The 19,310-nt window shown below is 41.2% G+C and overlaps 1 non-coding gene across 1 annotated transcript; it reads right to left on the reverse strand.

Annotated features, from left to right (window-relative positions):
• Positions 1-18,230: 18,230 nt before the first annotated feature.
• LOC116974770 lies at positions 18,231-18,365 on the reverse strand. The gene has a single exon (XR_004412431.1). It is a non-coding gene; the product is annotated as a U4 spliceosomal RNA (small nuclear RNA).
• Positions 18,366-19,310: the final 945 nt, after the last annotated feature.

Genomic DNA, 19,310 nt, shown 5'->3' on the forward strand with positions numbered 1-19,310 from the left:
TTCTCTCTCCCTCCCTTCTTAAAAAGTGGGGTTACGTTTGCTACCCGCCAATCCTCAGGAACTACTCCAGAATCTAAAGAGTTTTGAAAGATTATTACTAATGCATCCACTATTTCTGGAGTTACTTCCTTAAGTACTCTGGGATGCAGCCTATCTAGCCCTGGGGATTTATCGGCCTTTAATCCATTTAATTTACCCAACACCACTTCCCGGCTAACCTGGATTTCACTCAATTCCTCCAACTCCTTTGACCCGCGGTCCCCTGCTATTTCCGGCAGATTATTTATGTCTTCCTTAGTGAAGACAGAACCAAAGTAGTTATTCAATTGGTCCGCCATATACGTGTTCGGCACGGACCATTCTAGTCCGTGCCGAACACGTATTCTCCCCTAGTCCCATATACCTGCGCTCAGACCATAACCCTCCATTCCTTTCCCGTCCATATAACTATCCAATTTATTTTTAAATGATAAAAACGAACCTGCCTCCACCACCTTCCCTGGAAGCTCATTCCACACAGCCACCATTCTCTGAGTAAAGAAGTTCCCCCTCATGTTACCCCTAAACATCTGTCCCTTAATTCTCAAGTCATGTCCCCTTGTTTGAATCTTCCCTACTCTCAGTGGGAAAAGCTTATCCACGTCAACTCTGTCTATCCCTCTCATCATTTTAAAGACCTCTATCAAGCCCCGCCTTAACCTTCTGCGCTCCAAAGAATAAAGCCCTAACTTGTTCAACCTTTCTCTGTAACTTAGTTGCTGAAACCCAGGCAACATTCTAGTAAATCTCCTCTGTACTCTCTCTATTTTGTTGACATCCTTCCTATAATTAGGCGACCAAAATTGTACCCCATACTCCAGAATCTAATTTGACATATGTGTGTTAAATTCAACTTCAGAAAATTCCTTCCATTGAAGTTACAATGTTAACACATATTGTTTAATTGGTGCGTGATAGAAGGCAAATTTCCAAATCAATGTCACTATAATCCAAATTAATGAATCAATAAGACTCCATCCCCTACTCCCAATTCCTCCGCCTACGCCGCATCTGTTCCCAGGATGAGACATTTCATTCCAGGGCATCGGAAATGTCCTCGTTCTTCAGGGAACGGGGATTCCCCTCCGCCACCATAGATGAGGCTCACACCAGGGTCTCATCCATGCCCCGTAACACTGCTCTCTCTCCCCATCTCCACACACGCAACAAGGGCAGAGTCCCTCTGGTCCTCACCTTTCACCCCACCAGCCGGCAAATACAACACATAATCCTCCGCCATTTCCGCCACCTCCAACGTGACCCCACCACTCGCCACATCTTCCCATCTCCCCCCATGTCTGCCTTCCGCAAAGACCGCTCCCTCCGCAACTCCCTCGTCTATTCTTCCTTTCCCTCCCGCACCACACCCTCCCCGGGCACTTTCCGTTGCAACCGCAAGAAATGCAACACCTGTCCCTTCACCTCCCCCCTCGACTCCATTCAAGGTCCCAAGCAGTCGTTCCAGGTGCGACAAAGGTTCACCTGTATCTCCTCCAACCTCATCTACTGCATCCGCTGCTCTAGATGTCAGCTGATTTACATCAGTGAGACCAAGCGTAGGTTGGGCGATCGTTTCGCCGAACACCTCCGCTCAGTCCGCAATAACCTACCTGACCTCCCGGTGGCTCAGCACTTCAACTCCCCCTCCCATTCCCAATCCGACCTCTCTGTCCTGGGTCTCCTCCATTGCCAGAGTGAGCAACAGCGGAAATTGGAGGAACAGCACCTCATATTCCGTCTGGGGACCTTGCGTCCTTATGGCATTAACATTGAATTCTCCCAATTTGGCTAGCCCTTGCTGTCTCCTCCCCTTCCTTAACCCTCTAACTGTCTCCTCCCACCCTCCCATCCGCCCGCCCTCGGGCTCCTCCTCCTCCTCCCCTTTTCCTTCTTTCTTTCCCCCCCCCCACCCCCCATCAGTCTGAAGAAGGGTTTCGGCCCGAAACGTCGCCTATTTCCTTCGCTCCATAGATGCTGCTGCACCCGCTGAGTTTCCCCAGCAATTTTGTGTACCTTAGGGAGTTTTATCCATCAAGTTTCTTCAAACAATTTGAACCAAACAAATCAGAAAATGCCACAATCCACTGGTCCCAATTTTCTTGCTTATCCCATTATTGTCAGCATGCCAGTCTGCAATCATTTGATCATAAGCCTATATTATTGGCTAACTAGAAGTTATGAAAACTGCTAGGGACGTAGGAAATAAGCCAACAGTGTAATCCCCCAAATAGCAACCAAACAGTGGAATTGTTCTTTCTTGAAGGGAAAGAACAATTTCTCTAATCTGATACAAAAAGCACACAATGATTATTTGACAATATGTCTTTGAATATTTGCTCCTTGATATTTCCTGTGTGTTAATTAATTCTTGGAATGGTTGAAGTATTTATATTAAAATATAGACCCTACAGCCTTTACTTCAGTCAGTTAGTCAAATTATGAATTTATTTAACTTATTTTAGATGGCCATTGTGTCAAGCATTAAATCAGGCAATCCTGCTATTGATAGCATATTTTGCGTTTATAGATTTTATATATATTTCTATTGTTTCGGGGTTTTATTTGGGTAGTTTAATAGATGGTATTATTCTTATTATGTGTATAGTCATCCTCAACACGTTTTCCTTGACTATAAAGGCTCTAAAGACTTGTACTGATCCTGTTACTGCTATCCAAATGCGCCGCTATTACATCGTTAATAATCAACTCCAACATCTTCCCCACCACCGTTGTCAGGCTAACTGGTCCAGAATTCCCTGCTTTCTCTCTCCCTCCTTTCTTAACACGTGGGAGCTACCCTCCAATCCACAGGGAATGATCCAGAATCTATGGAACATTGGAAAATGATCACCAAATTGTCCACAAGATCAAGAGCCACCTCCTTGAGTACCCTGGGATGCAGATCATCAGGCCCTGGGTATTTATCAGCCTTCAGTCCCATCAGTCTACCCAACACCATTTCCTGACTAATGTGAATTTCCTTCAGTCTCTCTGTCACCCTAGGTCCTCTGTCCCCTAGTACATCTGGGAGTATGTTTGTGTCTTCCTTATGGGCCTGTTCCATTTACGCGACATTTTCAGCGACTGCTGGCACCCGTCATAGGTCGTTGCATGTCGGCGAATATTTTCAACGTTGAAAATCCAGCGGCGACCAGAGCAAAGTACGACTCTTTGGGCGACTACTCGTGACCATACAGGCATCACCCTGCGACATATCGCCGGGGTGTCGCCTGTATGGTCTTGAGTAGTCTCCTCAGTCGCCCAAAGAGTCATAGCATCTTTCTGGTCGCCGCTGGATTTCAACATGTTGAAAATTTTCGGCGACCTGCAACGACCTATGACAGGTGCCGGCAGTCGCCGAAAAAGTCGCATAAGTGGTACAGGCTCATTAGTGAAGACAGAACCAAAGTACCTGTTCAATTCGTCTGCCATTTCTTTATTCCCCATAATAAATTCACCTGTTTCTGTCTTCAAGGGGCCCACATTTGTCTTAACTAATTTTTTCCTCTTCACACACCTAAGAAGCTTTTACTATCCTCCTTTATATTCTTGGTTAGCTTACCTTCGTACTTCATCTTTTCTCCCCGTATTGCCTTTTTAGTTATCTTCTGTTGATCTTTAAAAGTTTTCCAATCCTCTGCCTTCCCGCTCATCTTTGCTATGTTATACGTCGTCTCTGTTATTTTATACTGTCCTTGACTTCCCTTGTCACCCATAGTCACCTCTTACTGAATGAAATTATCCGGCATCTTCTGGATTATTCCCAGAAATACCTGCCATTGCTGTCCACTGTTATCCCTGCTGGAGTCCCTTTCCCGTCAACTGGTTGTACAATGTGTTAGCTTGATTTTATAGTAAGTTGTACATTAAAAAATAATCATAACCTAATGCAACATTAGGTCTGTCACTTCAGTACAAGATTGAAAGAGAAAAGTACCTTTTGGATCAGATGATAAAAAGTCTAATTTGGCTGTTCATATTGACATAAAATCTTCCATGGCATCTGTGAAGGACATTTTGATGCCTCAGTCTATACTCGTACTTCAAAAGCAAGGCTAAAAAAAGTAACCATTTATTTATCTTATTGTTTATTCTGAGGGCCTGTTTTGTGCTAATTAGCTCCCACGTTTGCCTAGGTGAAAAACCAAACAATTTATGAGCTTTCAACATCTTCAGGGCATCTAGACATGAAAATGCTCCATAAATATGTCTTAAATTCTCTCTCTCTTATTTATCACAGGCATGAAATTTAACTGCTGTTGCATATGAGCTCCACTGTGGTAATGGTGTGTATTTTAAGATATTTTCGAGTAAACATGCATTTTGATTTAATGGTTCTATATTACAAACATACATATTATATCATTATGGTAGAAATAAATCAGTAATTCAACCCCGCTAACATAAAGAGTTTGCTCTTAAGCTCAAATTCTGATCAGATGAACAATGAGGGCAACTCAACTCCTTGCCGCATACAGTAGAAGAAGCCAAAGTCAAAGTAAAAGTCAAAGTATCCTTTATTGTCATTCAGACCTTTCGGTCTGAACGAAATGTCATTGCCTTGCAGTCATACATATAATAAAAATACCAAAAACACACAATAAAAACAAATTTAACATCCACCACAGTGAGTTCACCAGGCACCTCGTCACTGTGATGAAAGGCAAAAGTCTTAAAGTCTTTGTCTCTTTCCTTCTGGTTCTCCCTCTACGCTGAGGCAATCCAGGCCTCCGATGTTGTGACCCCCCTGGGTGATGGTAAGTAAGTCCCGTGGCTCCACCGTGCTCCGTGAACAGGCCGGTTCAAACTCCGTGGCCCGGGGTGGTTGAAGCTGCCGAAGCTGCCACCCTCCAGTCCAGCAGACGAAGCTGTTGTTGCGGGAGCTCCGGAAAAACAGGTCACCAACCTGTGACCTGCGGGCTCCCGACGATATCGCCCACGGGGCCCTCGGCCGAGCCTCCAAAGTCGGGTCTGCCGCCGGTATGCCAGAGCGCCGCAACAGCTCCAAGACGGGCCGCCGCCAGAACGCCGGAACGCCGCCACAGCTCCAAGTCAGGCTGCTTCCGGAACAACGGAACACCGGAACGCCGCCATAGCTCCAAGCCGGGCCGCCGCCACAACCCCGAGGTCGCCAGCTCCGCCATTAGGCCTCAGCGCAGACGGAGACAGAGACGGGGACAGGACAAGAAAAAAGTTGCATCCCCCTGAAGGAAGAGACCAAAACTATGTTTATCCCACCCCCCACACATACACAACGTAATAAACTAAATTTAACTAACTTTAACTAAAACAGACAAAAGTAAACAACAACAAAAAAGAAAAAAAAGAGACGGACTGCAGGCGAGCAGCAGCTGCCTGGCAGCGCCGTCACGATAGCTATGATAGGAGTGATGTACTTATCAAAAAAAGAGAAAACAGGGAATTATAGACCTGTTAGCCTGACATCGGTGGTGAGGAAGATGCTGGAGTCAATTATAAAAGATGAAATAGTGGCACATTTGGATAGCAATAACGGGATTTAGTAATGGCACATTTGGATAGCAGACAGCATGGATTTACGAAGGGGAAATTCATGCCTGACTAATCTTCTGGAATTTTTTGAGGATGTAACTCGGAAAATGGACAAGGGAGAGCCAGTGGATGTGGTGTACCTGGACTTTCAGAAAGCATTTGATAAGGTCCCACACAGGAGATTAGTGAGCAAATTAGAGCACATGGTATTGGGGGTAAGGTACTGACATGGATAGAAAATTGGTTGGCAGACAGGAAACAAAGAGCAGGGATTAACCGGTCCCTTTCAGAATGGCAGGCAGTGACTAGTGAGGTACCGCAAAGCTCAGTGCTGAGACCGCAGCTATTTACAATATACATTAATAATTTTGTTGAAGGGATTAAAAGTAACATTAGAAAGTTTGCAGGTGACACAAAGCTGGGTGGCAGTGTGAACTGTGAGGAGAATGCTATGAGTAAGCAGGGTGACTAGGACAGGTTGAATGAATGGGCAGATGCATGGCTGATGCAGTTTAAAGTGGATAAATGTGAGGTTATCCACTTTGGTGGCAAAAACAGGAAGGCAGATTATTATCTAAATGGTGTCAAGTTGGAAAAAGGGGAAGTACAACGTGATCTGGGGGTCATTGTTCATCAGTCACTGAAATTATGCATGCAGGAACAGCAGGCAGTGAAGAAAGCGAATGGCATGTTGGCCTTCATAACTAGAAGAGTTGAGTATAGGAGCAAAGAGGTCCTTCTGCAGTTGTACAGGGCACTAGTGAGACCACACCTGGAGTATTCTGTGCAGTTTTGGTCTCCAAATTTGAGGAAGGGTATTCTTGCTATTGAGTGAGTGCAGCGTAAGTTCATAAGGTTAATTCCCGGGATGGCAGGATTGTAATATGTTGATAGAATGGAGCAGCTGGGCTTGTATGCTCTGGAATTTAGGAGGATGAGAGGCAATCTTATTGAAACATATAAGATTATTAAGGGATTGGACACGCGAGAGGCAGGAAACATGTTCCCGATGTTGGGGAAGTTCAGAACCAGGGGCCACAGTTTAAGAATAAGGGTTAGGCCATTTATAATATATTTTTTTATTAAAGGTAATCAATTACAATGCTTCAAACAACTTTATATCAAATTAATTCAATTTGCATTAAGTAAAACACTAGTAATACTTATCTACTGTTTTTTTTAGAAATAATGATAGAGAAAGAATAGAGAAAGAATAAATCATTAAGAGAGTGATTAAATAATAATTTGATTATATATAAGAAAGAAAAGAGAAACGAAAAAAAAAAAAAAAAAAAAAAAAAACATTTTTAGTAACCACAATATGTATTATTAATAACACTACTACAAGTGATAGTATCAATAAAGACATATATGTAATTCCAATATAAAAATGAATTATTCTCACCAAATCCCGCAGGGTGCACGTCGAGCTGTGTTGCCAAGAACAGCTACTTCTCTAAATACTGTATATATGGAGACCATATCTGTTCAAAAGAATTATACTTGTCCAATAGGACAAATCTAATTCTTTCCAGATGTAACGTCTCCATCATCTCTGTTGCCCACATTTTGGTTGTGGGGGATAATGTTCCCTTCCAAAATTTCAATATGATTTTTTTTCCAATTATTAAACAGTAATCAAAGAAATTTCTTTGATTTACTGTAAGTGATAGATGTAAATCCGGAATTCCAAATATTATTAGCTTTGGGTTAGGGTCCAATTTAACTTTGATGACTTCAGAAATAACTTTAAAGATTTCTGTCCAGTAATAATTCAATTTAGGACATGTAACGAAACTATGTATTAAATTTGCCTCTGCTTTCTTGCACTTATCACAAATAGCGGAGAGATTCGGAAAAATACTATTTAATTTAGTTTTCGAATAATGTAACCTATATAATACTTTAAATTGTATCAGTATATGTCTGGCGTTTAATGAACACCGGTGTATTCGTTGTAGACTTTCTTCCCAGTTTTCTTTTGTTATAGCCAATCCCATTTCATTTTCCCATGCTTGACGATATACTTCCGTTATTGGATTCTCCTTATCCAAAATGATGTTATATATATAGGCTATTAATTTTTCTGTATTTGGATATAAATTAAACAGTTCATCTAACAATCCTGCTTCTTTATTTTTATAATCTTGTGTATTGGATTTAATATAATCTCTAATTTGTAAATACCTAAACAAATGTTGTGGAGACAATCCATAAATATCTTGTAACTCCTGGAATAAAAGAAATTTTCCTTTTCTATACAGATGTTCTATCCTTGTAATTCCTAAATCATCCCATTGTTTAAACCCCCCATCTAATATAGCAGGTTTAAACGATGGATTATTCATAATTGGTAATCTAAATGAGAGATTATCCAAGTGTAGAGTCTTAACTATTTGTTTCCAAATACGTCTATTATTATATATTATTAGGTTGTCTTTATAATATTTTTTTTGTACTTCCGTTGGTGCAAAAATTATCGAACCTACATTGAAAGGTAGACAGTCCTCCTTTTCTATATTTAACCATGTCGGTTCATGATCCATATTTACCCACCAGAAATTCATATTCTTAATCTGAACAGCCCAAAAATAATATAAAAAGTTTGGAAGTGCTAATCCTCCATTTATCTTAGCTTTGCATAGATGTTTTTTATTTATTCTGTGATTTTTATAATCCCAAATAAAGCTATTGACAATATTATCAATTTTTTTTAAAAAAGTTTTCGGAAGAAAAAAAGGAATAGCCTGAAACAAATATAACAACTGCGGTAGAAATACCATCTTTATGGCACTTATTCTACCAATCATGGATATAGGCAGTGTTTTCCAATATAAAATATTTTTTCTAAGTTTATCTAATAGTTGAGGATAGTTGGATTTTATTAATGAGTTATGAGTTTTAGTTACGTTAATCCCTAAATATTTAAGTTTGTCTGTAACTACTTTTAATGGGTATTGTTGTAATGTATTAAGATTTATTCCTGTTATTGGCATAATCTCGCTTTTATCCCAATTAATCCTATACCCAGAAAATGCACCAAACTTAGTTATAATGTTTAGCAGGTTGGGAATACTAATTTCCGGTTTTGTAATATAAATCAAAACATCATCTGCATATAAAGAAATTTTATTAATTGTTGTATCAGTATTATAGCCATATATTTCAGGTTCAGATCTAATTTTTTCCGCCAATGGTTCTATCACCAATGCGAACAATAAGGGTGATAACGGACATCCCTGTCTGCATCCCCTAGAGAGTTTGAATTTGGCTGATAAAATTTGGTTAGTCAAAATTCTTGCCATAGGATTCGAGTATAAAATTCTTACCCATTTACAAAATCTATCCCCCAATTGAAACTTTTCCATTATATTAAATAAATACATCCATTCCACCTGATCAAACGCTTTTTCTGCATCTAGTGATATAACCGCTAGTTCCGTATCTCGTATTCTTTTTGAATATATAATATTAAACAAACGTCTGAGATTATGGGATGAGTAACGTTTTGGGATAAAACCTGTTTGATCATAATGTATTAATTTAGAGATCACTAAACTTAATCTCCTAGATAAGACCTTAGTTAATATTTTTTGGTCTGTATTTAAAAGGGCAATCGCTCTATATGATCCAGGATCTTCCAAATCCTTATCTACTTTAGGGATGAGTGTAATTGTGGATTCATTTAAAGATTCTGGTAATTTTCCTTGGTCATATGCATATCTATACATTATTTGTAATCTTGGGGAAATCAGATCTTGAAATTTTTTATAAAATTCTGCACTCAGGCCATCTGGGCCCGCTGCTTTTCCGTTCTTAAGCGAACTAATTGATTCTATAATATCTTTTACTGTTATTTCAGCATTTAACAATTCTCTACCTTCCTGATCTAAGCTATTGATTTGACATTCTTGTAAAAATATTTCCATACTATCTGTTTGTCCTGTTAGTTTTGACGAATAAAGATTTTTATAATATTGTAAAAATCTATCATTAATATCTTTTGGAGTAATTAATATATTTCCATACTCAGATCTAATTCCGTGTATCATCTTCTCATCTTCTAATTTTCTAAGCTGTCGTGCTAGTAATTTTTGTGGCTTATCTCCAAATTCAAAATACACTTGCTTAGTTTGTTGAAAAAGTTTAATCACTTGATTAGAATATATTTTATTTAATCTATATTTTACTGATGCAATTTTATTACTTAACTCTTTGGAAGGCTGTTTTATATTTTCATTATCTAGACGTTTTATCTCATTTTCTAAATTTTGTTCTATTTTTCGATTTTCTTTATTGAGATGTGCTTGTGCGGATATTATTGCGCCACGCATGAATGCCTTAAATGTGTCCCAAAATAGTGATGGAGAAGTTTCAGGATTATCATTAGTTTCAAAAAATAATTTAATCTGATCCATCACATATTTACAACAGTCATTGTCCTTTAATATCTGAGGGTTAAATCTCCAGGTAGTAGTTTTATTAGATATATCTTTTAATTTTATCTTAAATGTTAATGGCGCATGATCCGAGATGATAATATTATGATATTTTGCATCATACGTAAAAGGAAGTAATTTAGAATCTATTAAAAAATAATCTATCCTCGAATAGGTTCCATGTACGGGCGAGAAAAAAGAATATTCTCGTCCGGATGGGTTATCTAACCTCCAGATGTCTTTAATATTAGATGTATTGATAAAAGCATTTATGAATTTACTTGATTTCGAGGCAGCTTTCCTTTTTGCGGATGATCTATCTAGATAATTATCTAAAGTACAATTTAAATCACCTCCAATTATTAAATTGTGTTGAGTGGATATAGGAATATTATTAAATATTTTCTTAAAAAATAATGGATTATCAAAATTAGGGGCATATATATTCATTAAAATTACCTTTTTTGAATATAATTCCCCTGTAATTATTACATATCTGCCTTCTTTATCCTCTATAATAGAACTTTGTATGAAAGGTATACCTTTGCGAATAATTATTGCAACTCCTCTAGATTTATGAATAAATGTAGAATGATACACCTTAGAAATCCATTTAGCTGTTAATCTATGTTGAGCATCTTTTTTAAGATGAGTCTCTTGAAGGAAAATGACATCTGTCTTCAATCTGTTCAACTGAGCTAGGGTTAGGCCATTTATAACGGAGATGAGGAAAAACCTTTTCACCGAGAGAATTGTGAATCCATGGAATTCTCTGCCTCAGAAGGCAGTGGAGGCCAATTCTCTGGAGGCGTTCAAGAGATAGTTAGATAGTTAGATAGTTAGATAGAGGTCTTAAAGATAGCGGAGTCAGGGGATATGGTGAGAAGGCAGGAACAGGATACTGATTGTGGATGATCAGCCATGATCACAGTGAATGGCGATGCTGGCCTACTCCTGCATCTATTGTCTATTGTCTATTGAGTCTCGACTCTGAACAAATATTTCAGTCTTTCTTGAACCATCCATAATCACCATTGCGAAAAAAGATCAACATGGGTGTTCACTTCACCACTTACAAAAGTTATCACTGTATAACCTTGTTTTTTTGGCTATTATTATTATGAACTCACAGATGAAAGAGCTGCAGTGTTCTCTCTATAGTCAGTTATTTGATCATGTACATTGCAATCTTATTCCATTTGAATCCAAACTTTTCTCAGTTAGCTCCATTCTGATGCTGGAAAAACAAAGCTCCCTGCCAGTAATGATCAGTTCCTGATTGACATCACACAGTGCCCCAAGAACAATAATCTGGCTCCATCCACAGCACAGTTCATTATTCACTCAACTTCACAGTTTGCTCCACTGTGACATGTTAAGCATCATCTTGAGACACTAAAGAGGCACAACAATTTTGAATGGGCACTGTCTGCATCTGTTTTTGGCACTATAACATCAGAATTTCGATGCTAGCTAGCAGAAATATGTATACCATTTTCAGACTGAAAATAACGAGCCCCAATCTCTGTGCATAGCTAGAGAGAAACATCATGCTCCTTGCGATCGCTTGCAATTTGTCAGCAATCCAGAAAATGTACCAAGCATTTAATTTTGTATCTTCACTAATGTTTTTGTTTGTGCTTCCTTGTTATATTTTTCATTGTAGCATCCAGGACTACACTAATGTATGGGTTTTCCCTCTGCAACCAGCACCCTCTAGCTTCCATTTGCCTTCTGCCTGATTGTCAGTCACCTGTCCTGGGTATCCCTCCTCATGAAAAGTTCCTCCAATCTGGTCTCTTTCAACTCACAAAAGACAAGGACTCAACAAATACTTTGCTATATAAGACCCAACATAGAGTTTTATTCAGTCTCGTTAGAGATCATTGACTAACATTGTCTCTTTCATTCTTTGCCAGCTTTTCAGCAATAGAAAAGTTAGAACAACAGGGAATAATCTTAAAAGACAGAGTGACAGCTGCTAGGTCTTTTATCATTCCCCTTCATGAAGGATAGCTCGTAGTCCTGTTTTGTACAATGTGGCAGTTGTCTCTTGAATGCCAGTGACAGGGAGATTCAAGTTACATTCTCAGAACTATCACTTTTTTGATGAGAACCTGTCTGGTCAGAGGAATCTTAACTTGAAGGGACCATTGCTTTCACCACATGACTCCTTGTTGTGCTGTGGCTTTCAAAAAGTATATTCATTTCACTTGATGATGCATAGACAGGATGAAAATGCCAAGAAAGGAGCTGATAAACTTCATTGAGCATTTGGGGCAGCTTTGCCATGAAATATGGGAGACAAGGTGCACTGTCGTAGAGATATAATAGCACGGAAAAAGGCTCTGCGGTGTACCAATCCATGCCAAACAGTAAGCATCGATTTATCCTAATCCCAAGATTTAAAATTTCAGGGAGCGATCACCCTCGTCTTGGAGGAGCACCTCTAGATTATGAAAGGGTGGCAAAAGTGCAATGTGCATGCAATCTATCACCACCTAGACTTTGGTGAAGCAAGCAAGTCCATTAGCTTTTAAGCCTCAGTCTCCATGGAAACAGATGTTTCGGAAGTGCCTTCCCCTGAGCATGAGGAGCCTCCCTATGGCTGAGCTGAGCAGCAAACTATGGCATGTCATCTGTTGCTACGTATGCTGCTTAGAGTGATAATAATCTTGACCTTCATGAGTAAAGCAGTCTAGCTACTGGTTGTGTTCCAGGGTTTGTCAATGCAGAAATGTGCAAATAGCTATTATAGTTGTCCTGGAAAATCTTGATTTCTAGCAACATGTTTCCTTGGACTGGTCCAGATAGGCCTTTTTTTCTTGGGGCCCGTAAGTACATCTATAGCGTTTCTGTTCAAACACATCTATCCTCCAGCTCAGGTCTGAAAAAGAGTCTCGACCCGAAACATCACCCATTATTTCTCTCCAGAGATGCTGCCTGTCCCACTGAGTTACCCCAGCATTTTGTGTCTACCTTCGATTGAAACCAGTTATTTCCTACAAATATCCTCCCGCTCATATTATATCCAGCAACATTGCACAGAGTTCCCCTGAAGGAAGTTTCTGTAAGTTTGTTACGGTAGTGGCATGCAGATAAAAACAAACAAAGGTTTCATTCAAGCAATTGTCTGAAATGTGGGTCTTCTTTATTTTACAAAAGTACACTGCACATGCTAGAAAATACCTGGAAAGATTGGATTTCAGTTTTCTGTGGGCCAGTCGAGGCAATATTGCTCCTCCTAGCCTCACAGTGAAGACTTTAGGTCTCCCTTGAGCCAAACCACTTGGTTTCCCCAATTAGCCACCACCCCCAATTTTCCTCCTGATCATAGCCATGAATTTCCCTCTCATGGCTTTACCAATTGTTTCAGTTTGGGACCTTTCTTCAGATTTAATGGGGGGGTGGAGGGGAAGAAAGCTGGAAAAGAGCAGGAGCAGGACAAAGCTTGGCAGGATATAGATGGGAGACACAAAATGCTGGAGTAACTCAGCGGGACAGGCAGTATCTCTGGAAAGAAGGAATGGGTGACATTTCAGGTCAAGAACCTTGTTCAGACTGATGTCAGGGGAGTGGGCGGTACAGCGATAATATGTAGTCGAAGATAGTAAGACCGGGAAAATGGAGAGGATGGAGATAAAGGGAAAGCAAGGGCTACTTGAAGTTAGAGAAGTCAATGTTCATATCGCTGGGGTGCAAGCTACCCAAGCGAAATATGACGTGCTGTTCCTCCAATTTGCGCTGGGCATCACTCTGGCAATGGAGGAGGCCCAAGATAGAAAGGTCAGATTGGGAATGGGAGGAGGAGATGAAGTGCTGAGCAACCGGGAAATCAGGTAGGGTAAGGTGGACTGAGCGGAGGTGTTCAACAAAATGGTCGCCGAGCCTGTGCTTGGTCTCGCCGATGTACAGAAGTTGGCACCTGGAACAGCTGATACAGTAGATGAGGTTGGAGGAGGTGCATGTGAACTTCTTCCATACCTGGAAAGACTGTTGGGGTCCTTGGATTGAGTCGAGGAGGAGGGTAAAGAGATAGGTGTTGCATCTCCTGCGGTTGCAGGGGAAAGTACCAGGGGAGGGAGTGGTTTGGGTGGGAAGGGCCGAATTGACCAGGGAGTTGCGAAGGGAACGGTCTCTGTGGAAAGCAGAAAGGTGTGGGGATGGGATGATGTGGCCAGTAGTGGGATCCCGTTGGAGGTGGCAAAAATGTTGGAGGATTTTATGGTATATGCGACGGCTGATGCAACTCTATTCTTGTTGCAAATAAGGGGAGGGGGAGCAAGGGCAGAACTGTGGGATATCGAGTATACCCTAGTGAGAGCCTCATCTATAATGGAAGAGGGGAACCCCCGTTTTCTAAAGAATGAGGACATCTCCGATGATGTAATATGGAAAACCTTATCCTGGACGCAGATGCGTTGTAGAAGGAGAATTGGGATTAGGGGATAGAGTTTTTACAGGAAGAAGTGTGGGAAGAAGTGTAGTCTAGATACCTATGGGAGTCAATAGGTTTGTAGTAGATGTCAGACAATTGTCTGTCTCCTGTAATGGAGTAAATGAGATCCAGAAACAGTAGGGAGATGTCGGAGATGGTCCAAGTGAATTTGAGTGTAGGATGGAAATTTGTTGTGAAGTGGATGAAGTCAGTGAGTTCTGCATGGGTGCAGGAGGCAGCACCGATACAGTCATCAATGTAGCAATGGTAGCGTTTGGGGACAGGGCTAGTGTACGCCTAGAACAATGATTGTTTGACATACCCTACAAAGAGGCAGTCATAGCTGAAGCCCATGAGAGTGCTCATAGCTATGCCTTGGATTTGGAGGAAGTGGGATGACTCGAAAGAGAAGTTGTTGAGGGTAAGGACCAGCTCTGCTATGCGGTGGAGAGTATTAGTGGACGGAAATTGTCTGGTTCTGCAGTGGAGGAAGAAAAGGAGGGCTTTAAGACCTTCCTGGTGGGGAATGGAGCTGCAGAGTGACTGGACATCCATGGAAAAGATGAGGGAGTGGGGGCATGGAAAACGGAAGTCATTGAAGAGACAAAGCGCATGTGAGGTGTCTTGAACATAGGTAGGAAGGGTTAGGACCAGGTAGGATAGAATGGACTCGAGGTATGTGAAAATTAATTTGGTGGGACATGAACAAGCGGAAACAATGGGTCTGCCAGGAAAGTACTGTTTGTGGATTTTGTGAAGAAGATAAAATTGGGCCATGCAGTGCTGGGGAATAATATGGTTGCAGGCTTTATGGGGCAGAGGGCCGGAAGTAATAAAATCAGAAATTGTGTGTGACATTAGGGTCTGGTGCTCGTCTATGGGGTCATGGTCCAAGGATAAATAGGAGGAGGTGTCTGAGAGCTGTCGCCTGGCCTTAGACTGTAGAGGTAATAGGTGTGCACAGGCAATATGGGATTTTAATAGAAAGGTTAAACGAGAACTTGCCGTTTGAAGTTTGATCTTTATTTCGTGAGAAGTAGAAGTGAGGGATTACGTGAAGAGCCTGCTAGCCCGCATGTGCAGCCATCTTTAAAGTAGCTGTATGGAACCACAGACTAGTTGCTGACCTAAACTATAGAAGGATTAACGAGTTTAGAACTACCGGATGATCTTTATGAGAAGTAGGGTTGGGAGTGGAGGGCACGTAATCCCTCACTTCAACTTCTCACAAAATAAAGATCAAACTTCAAACGGCAAGTTCTCGTTTAATCTTTCTATTTTATTTCAAAGTCACGTGAGTGACTGAAGACTTTAAAGCTCTGTGGTTTCATGCACTAACCCAATCTGTGTGTGAAACACTTAAACAGATAAACCATTAATGGTAGGAAAAACATAGGTTATTAATATCATGATGCTAACTTGCATACATGCCATTGTTCTTAACCGGACCGTAGTCCCAATAGACTGTTGAGTTAGACAATAACTCATGCAACACTGTGCAAAATTCTATCTGCAAATACCCAGACATATTCAACCAAATTTTATAATTTATTAATACGCACTATGTAAGCCTCTTGCTGTATGAAGAAAGGGAAAATCCATTATATTGGCTGCTAATGAGCCATCAGCAATATCTTGAGACTATCGAATAACAAAAAAGAAACGATCTTTCATCTCATAGGTACTAGCAAACTCAGAGCACTTGTAAACCTAATGACATCCCCGATCTCTGCTCTGGTGGGTATGCTGTCAACTTCAAATGTACGCAATCCTGCTCATTTTGCTTATGAGATCATTCCCATAACAAGCTATGCTAATGTCAGTTATGACGTAGAGACCAAGCCAGAGATTGAGTAAAGGCTGTGTTCTTTAGGCTGAGATCAGTTGCTGAAAGCATAATCATCTTAAAATACTGCTCCCATTAGGAAAAAGGAGAAGAATATTTGCATAATAATTTACTGATATACATCGCACACTACAATGAGTGTAGGATATTAGAGTGGTCAAATAAAAGACACCCTGCATAACGTTAGTGAAGAGCGGGTGAATAACCAATCATTTATTGTCCTACTTATGGAACTATAGAAAATGATAAAGCAGCACAAGCAATGTCAATTGTGCTATCACATAAACGCTTCTCTGGGCTCACACTGAAAGCCACACAAACCTCTGTTACTTCCGTTTAAAATTAACTCACATATGTTGTTCACAAGCTTCTCATACAATATTGTGCAGAGCTAGCTGCCCGAGAAGACAGGCTGCCCCAGCCGTCACTCGTGACTGAGTAAATAATAGTTGCTTCAGCCGCCTTATCATGGCGTTAATGAATAGGAACAATTGGCACTGTTAAATTTCATGTTGCCTCATTTGTAATATCGCAAAAGGTATCTACTGATAACCCATAAGTTTTATCAGCTGCAAATTTTGCATATTACCTAAAACTTGATGACATAATGCCCTTTAATCTGAGTAGGGCAGCATAGGCTTTCACCACTAGCGTTGTTTTCAAACCAGCAAAATCTGTGCCTCATGTGTATAAATATGGCAGAGTATGCAACTACAAGATCAATTCTCTGAATCAGTTAAATTGCAGAAAGCCAATCATCCATCTTAAACTGGTTAAGTAAACCTATGATCAGATTAGCCAAATGCTAAACCGATTCGGCCTGCACCATGTTTCTGTAATTTTGAGAAGTATCAGACATATACCCCTCTAGTCCTTGGCCAGACCACTCATTCAGGCACATAGTCATGTTTGGAGTCATGTTCGGAGTCAGTTCCATACTGATCTCTGACACTCTTAGAGTGGGAGAAATAGTGAACCCTGAACCAGGCGTTGCCACATGCGTATGCCTCGGACTGCCTGTGCATGCTTCCATAACACAGAGCATATTTTGTGACACCATCTCCGTTAGTCTTTCGAGTGGGAGGATTATTCCAACCCTGAACCATGGGTAGCTACAGGCATATGACATGAACTGCCTGTGCATGCTTCCGTAATACGGAGCATAATATATGGCACCATCTCTATCACTTCGAGTGGGAGGACTTATGCAACCCTGAACCAGGAGCTGCCTCAGGCATGTGTGCATATACCTTGGCACCATCTCCATCATTCCGTTCATCCAAGTGGGATGAATATGCAACCCTGAACCAGGAGCTGCTGCCTGACATGCCTCCGTAACACGGAACATTTCTTGTGCCACCATCTGATTCATCAGATGTTATAATTGAGACAAACGCCCAATCGCATCTGCCATAGATGTCCCAAATCATCCGACAAGACTTGTCCCACAGACTTGGCTTTGACTTTGCCCCGACTCAGGGTTGTCAGGCTGCTCCCTTCAGCACCCGAACCAGGACTAGCTGTGCAGATCGATGATCTGTTGGTATCATCATTATACTGAACAGACAGGTTGCACCTGCTAGTGACTCCGAGTCCTTGCTCCCTTCTGGAGCCCCAACGGAGTATTACAGGGAAGGACTGGAGCGCCTCTGGCCCCCATATGACTCGGATGTGCCGGCATTATACTCGGAGTCACCTCTACCCGATAGTCCGCTAGACAGAGTGGTAGAAATACTGCAACCCTGCCAGGTGTTGTCACAGGCAATTACGTTCATATGATTAAAAGAAGCATATTCCCATTAAATCAGAGATTTGACTGCTCTATCGCTATCCACATAGTTGGAGTATTTTATAAAATAATCTCTAACAGTCTCCTCTGGTGAGCGGAAATTACAATGATGCCACCAGATGTAGCTCCCAAAGGTGTCTGATAGGTACATTTTATTTTTATTTTATGTCTCCGCATAGACAGTCAAAAGTTGCCATTCCGACTATATTTCAAGTCATCATAGGGGGGTATTGGGAAAAGTTTTCAATAAGCAATAATCATGCCTCGGGTAAACCTCATATGATACTGCCACTGCACAAAGCTGCTCAAAAAAGGCTTCCTAATCCAGGAGCTCTGGACTGCAATGGCAAGTCCAATTTCACTACACCATTGGTGTATGTGATAATAAATGTCCTTTGTAATTATCATTTTTAATATAAACTTTATTGGCATGATAAGATATATCGTTATATTACTAAAGAATTAAACATGACCTTTGAATAATAATAATGGATGGGATTTATATAGCGCCTTTCTAATACTCAAGGCGCTTTACATCGCATTATTCATTCACTCCTCAGTCACACTCGGTGGTGGTAAGCTACTTCTGTAGCCACAGCTGCCCTGGGGCAGACTGACGGAAGCGTGGCTGCCATTCCGCGCCTACGGCCCCTCCGACCACCACCAATCACTCACACACATTCACACACAGGCAAAGGTGGGTGAAGTGTCTTGCCCAAGGACACAACGACAGTATGCACTCCAAGCGGGATTCGAACCGGCCACCTTCCGGTCGCCAGCCAAACACTTAGCCCATTGTGCCAACTGTCGTCCCGTCGACATGCTATCTACGACAATAGTCGTAGCTATCTACGACATGCTATCTACGACAATAGTTGAATGCTATCTACGACAATAGTCACAAACGTGACTGAGTAGCAACCGCTATAAATGGCAACTCTATTTATAGCCGCCCAAAAATAAAGCATACACTATATGCTGCTGCAGCATAGCTGAGCCCCGCAGCTAACAGCAACTATGTTTAAAATTGCTCGGCACTACGGCAGCTGAGCTTACCTGAGCGGTAGCTCCTGGCCACGGCTATTTTTAACTCACCGGCTGCTAAACCTCCTGCCGCAATTTATGAAATCCTAGCTCCTTACGGAGCCCCACAGCTGCCTCCAAATCTGTCTGCCTGCTCCCGTTCGGAGCTCTGATGCCAGCAGCCGTCATTCCAGCTCCTATGGAGCCCCATAGCGGCCACCACTT

Source organism: Amblyraja radiata, chromosome 6 (genome assembly GCF_010909765.2).
Source record: "Amblyraja radiata isolate CabotCenter1 chromosome 6, sAmbRad1.1.pri, whole genome shotgun sequence".
NCBI lineage: Eukaryota > Metazoa > Chordata > Chondrichthyes > Rajiformes > Rajidae > Amblyraja > Amblyraja radiata.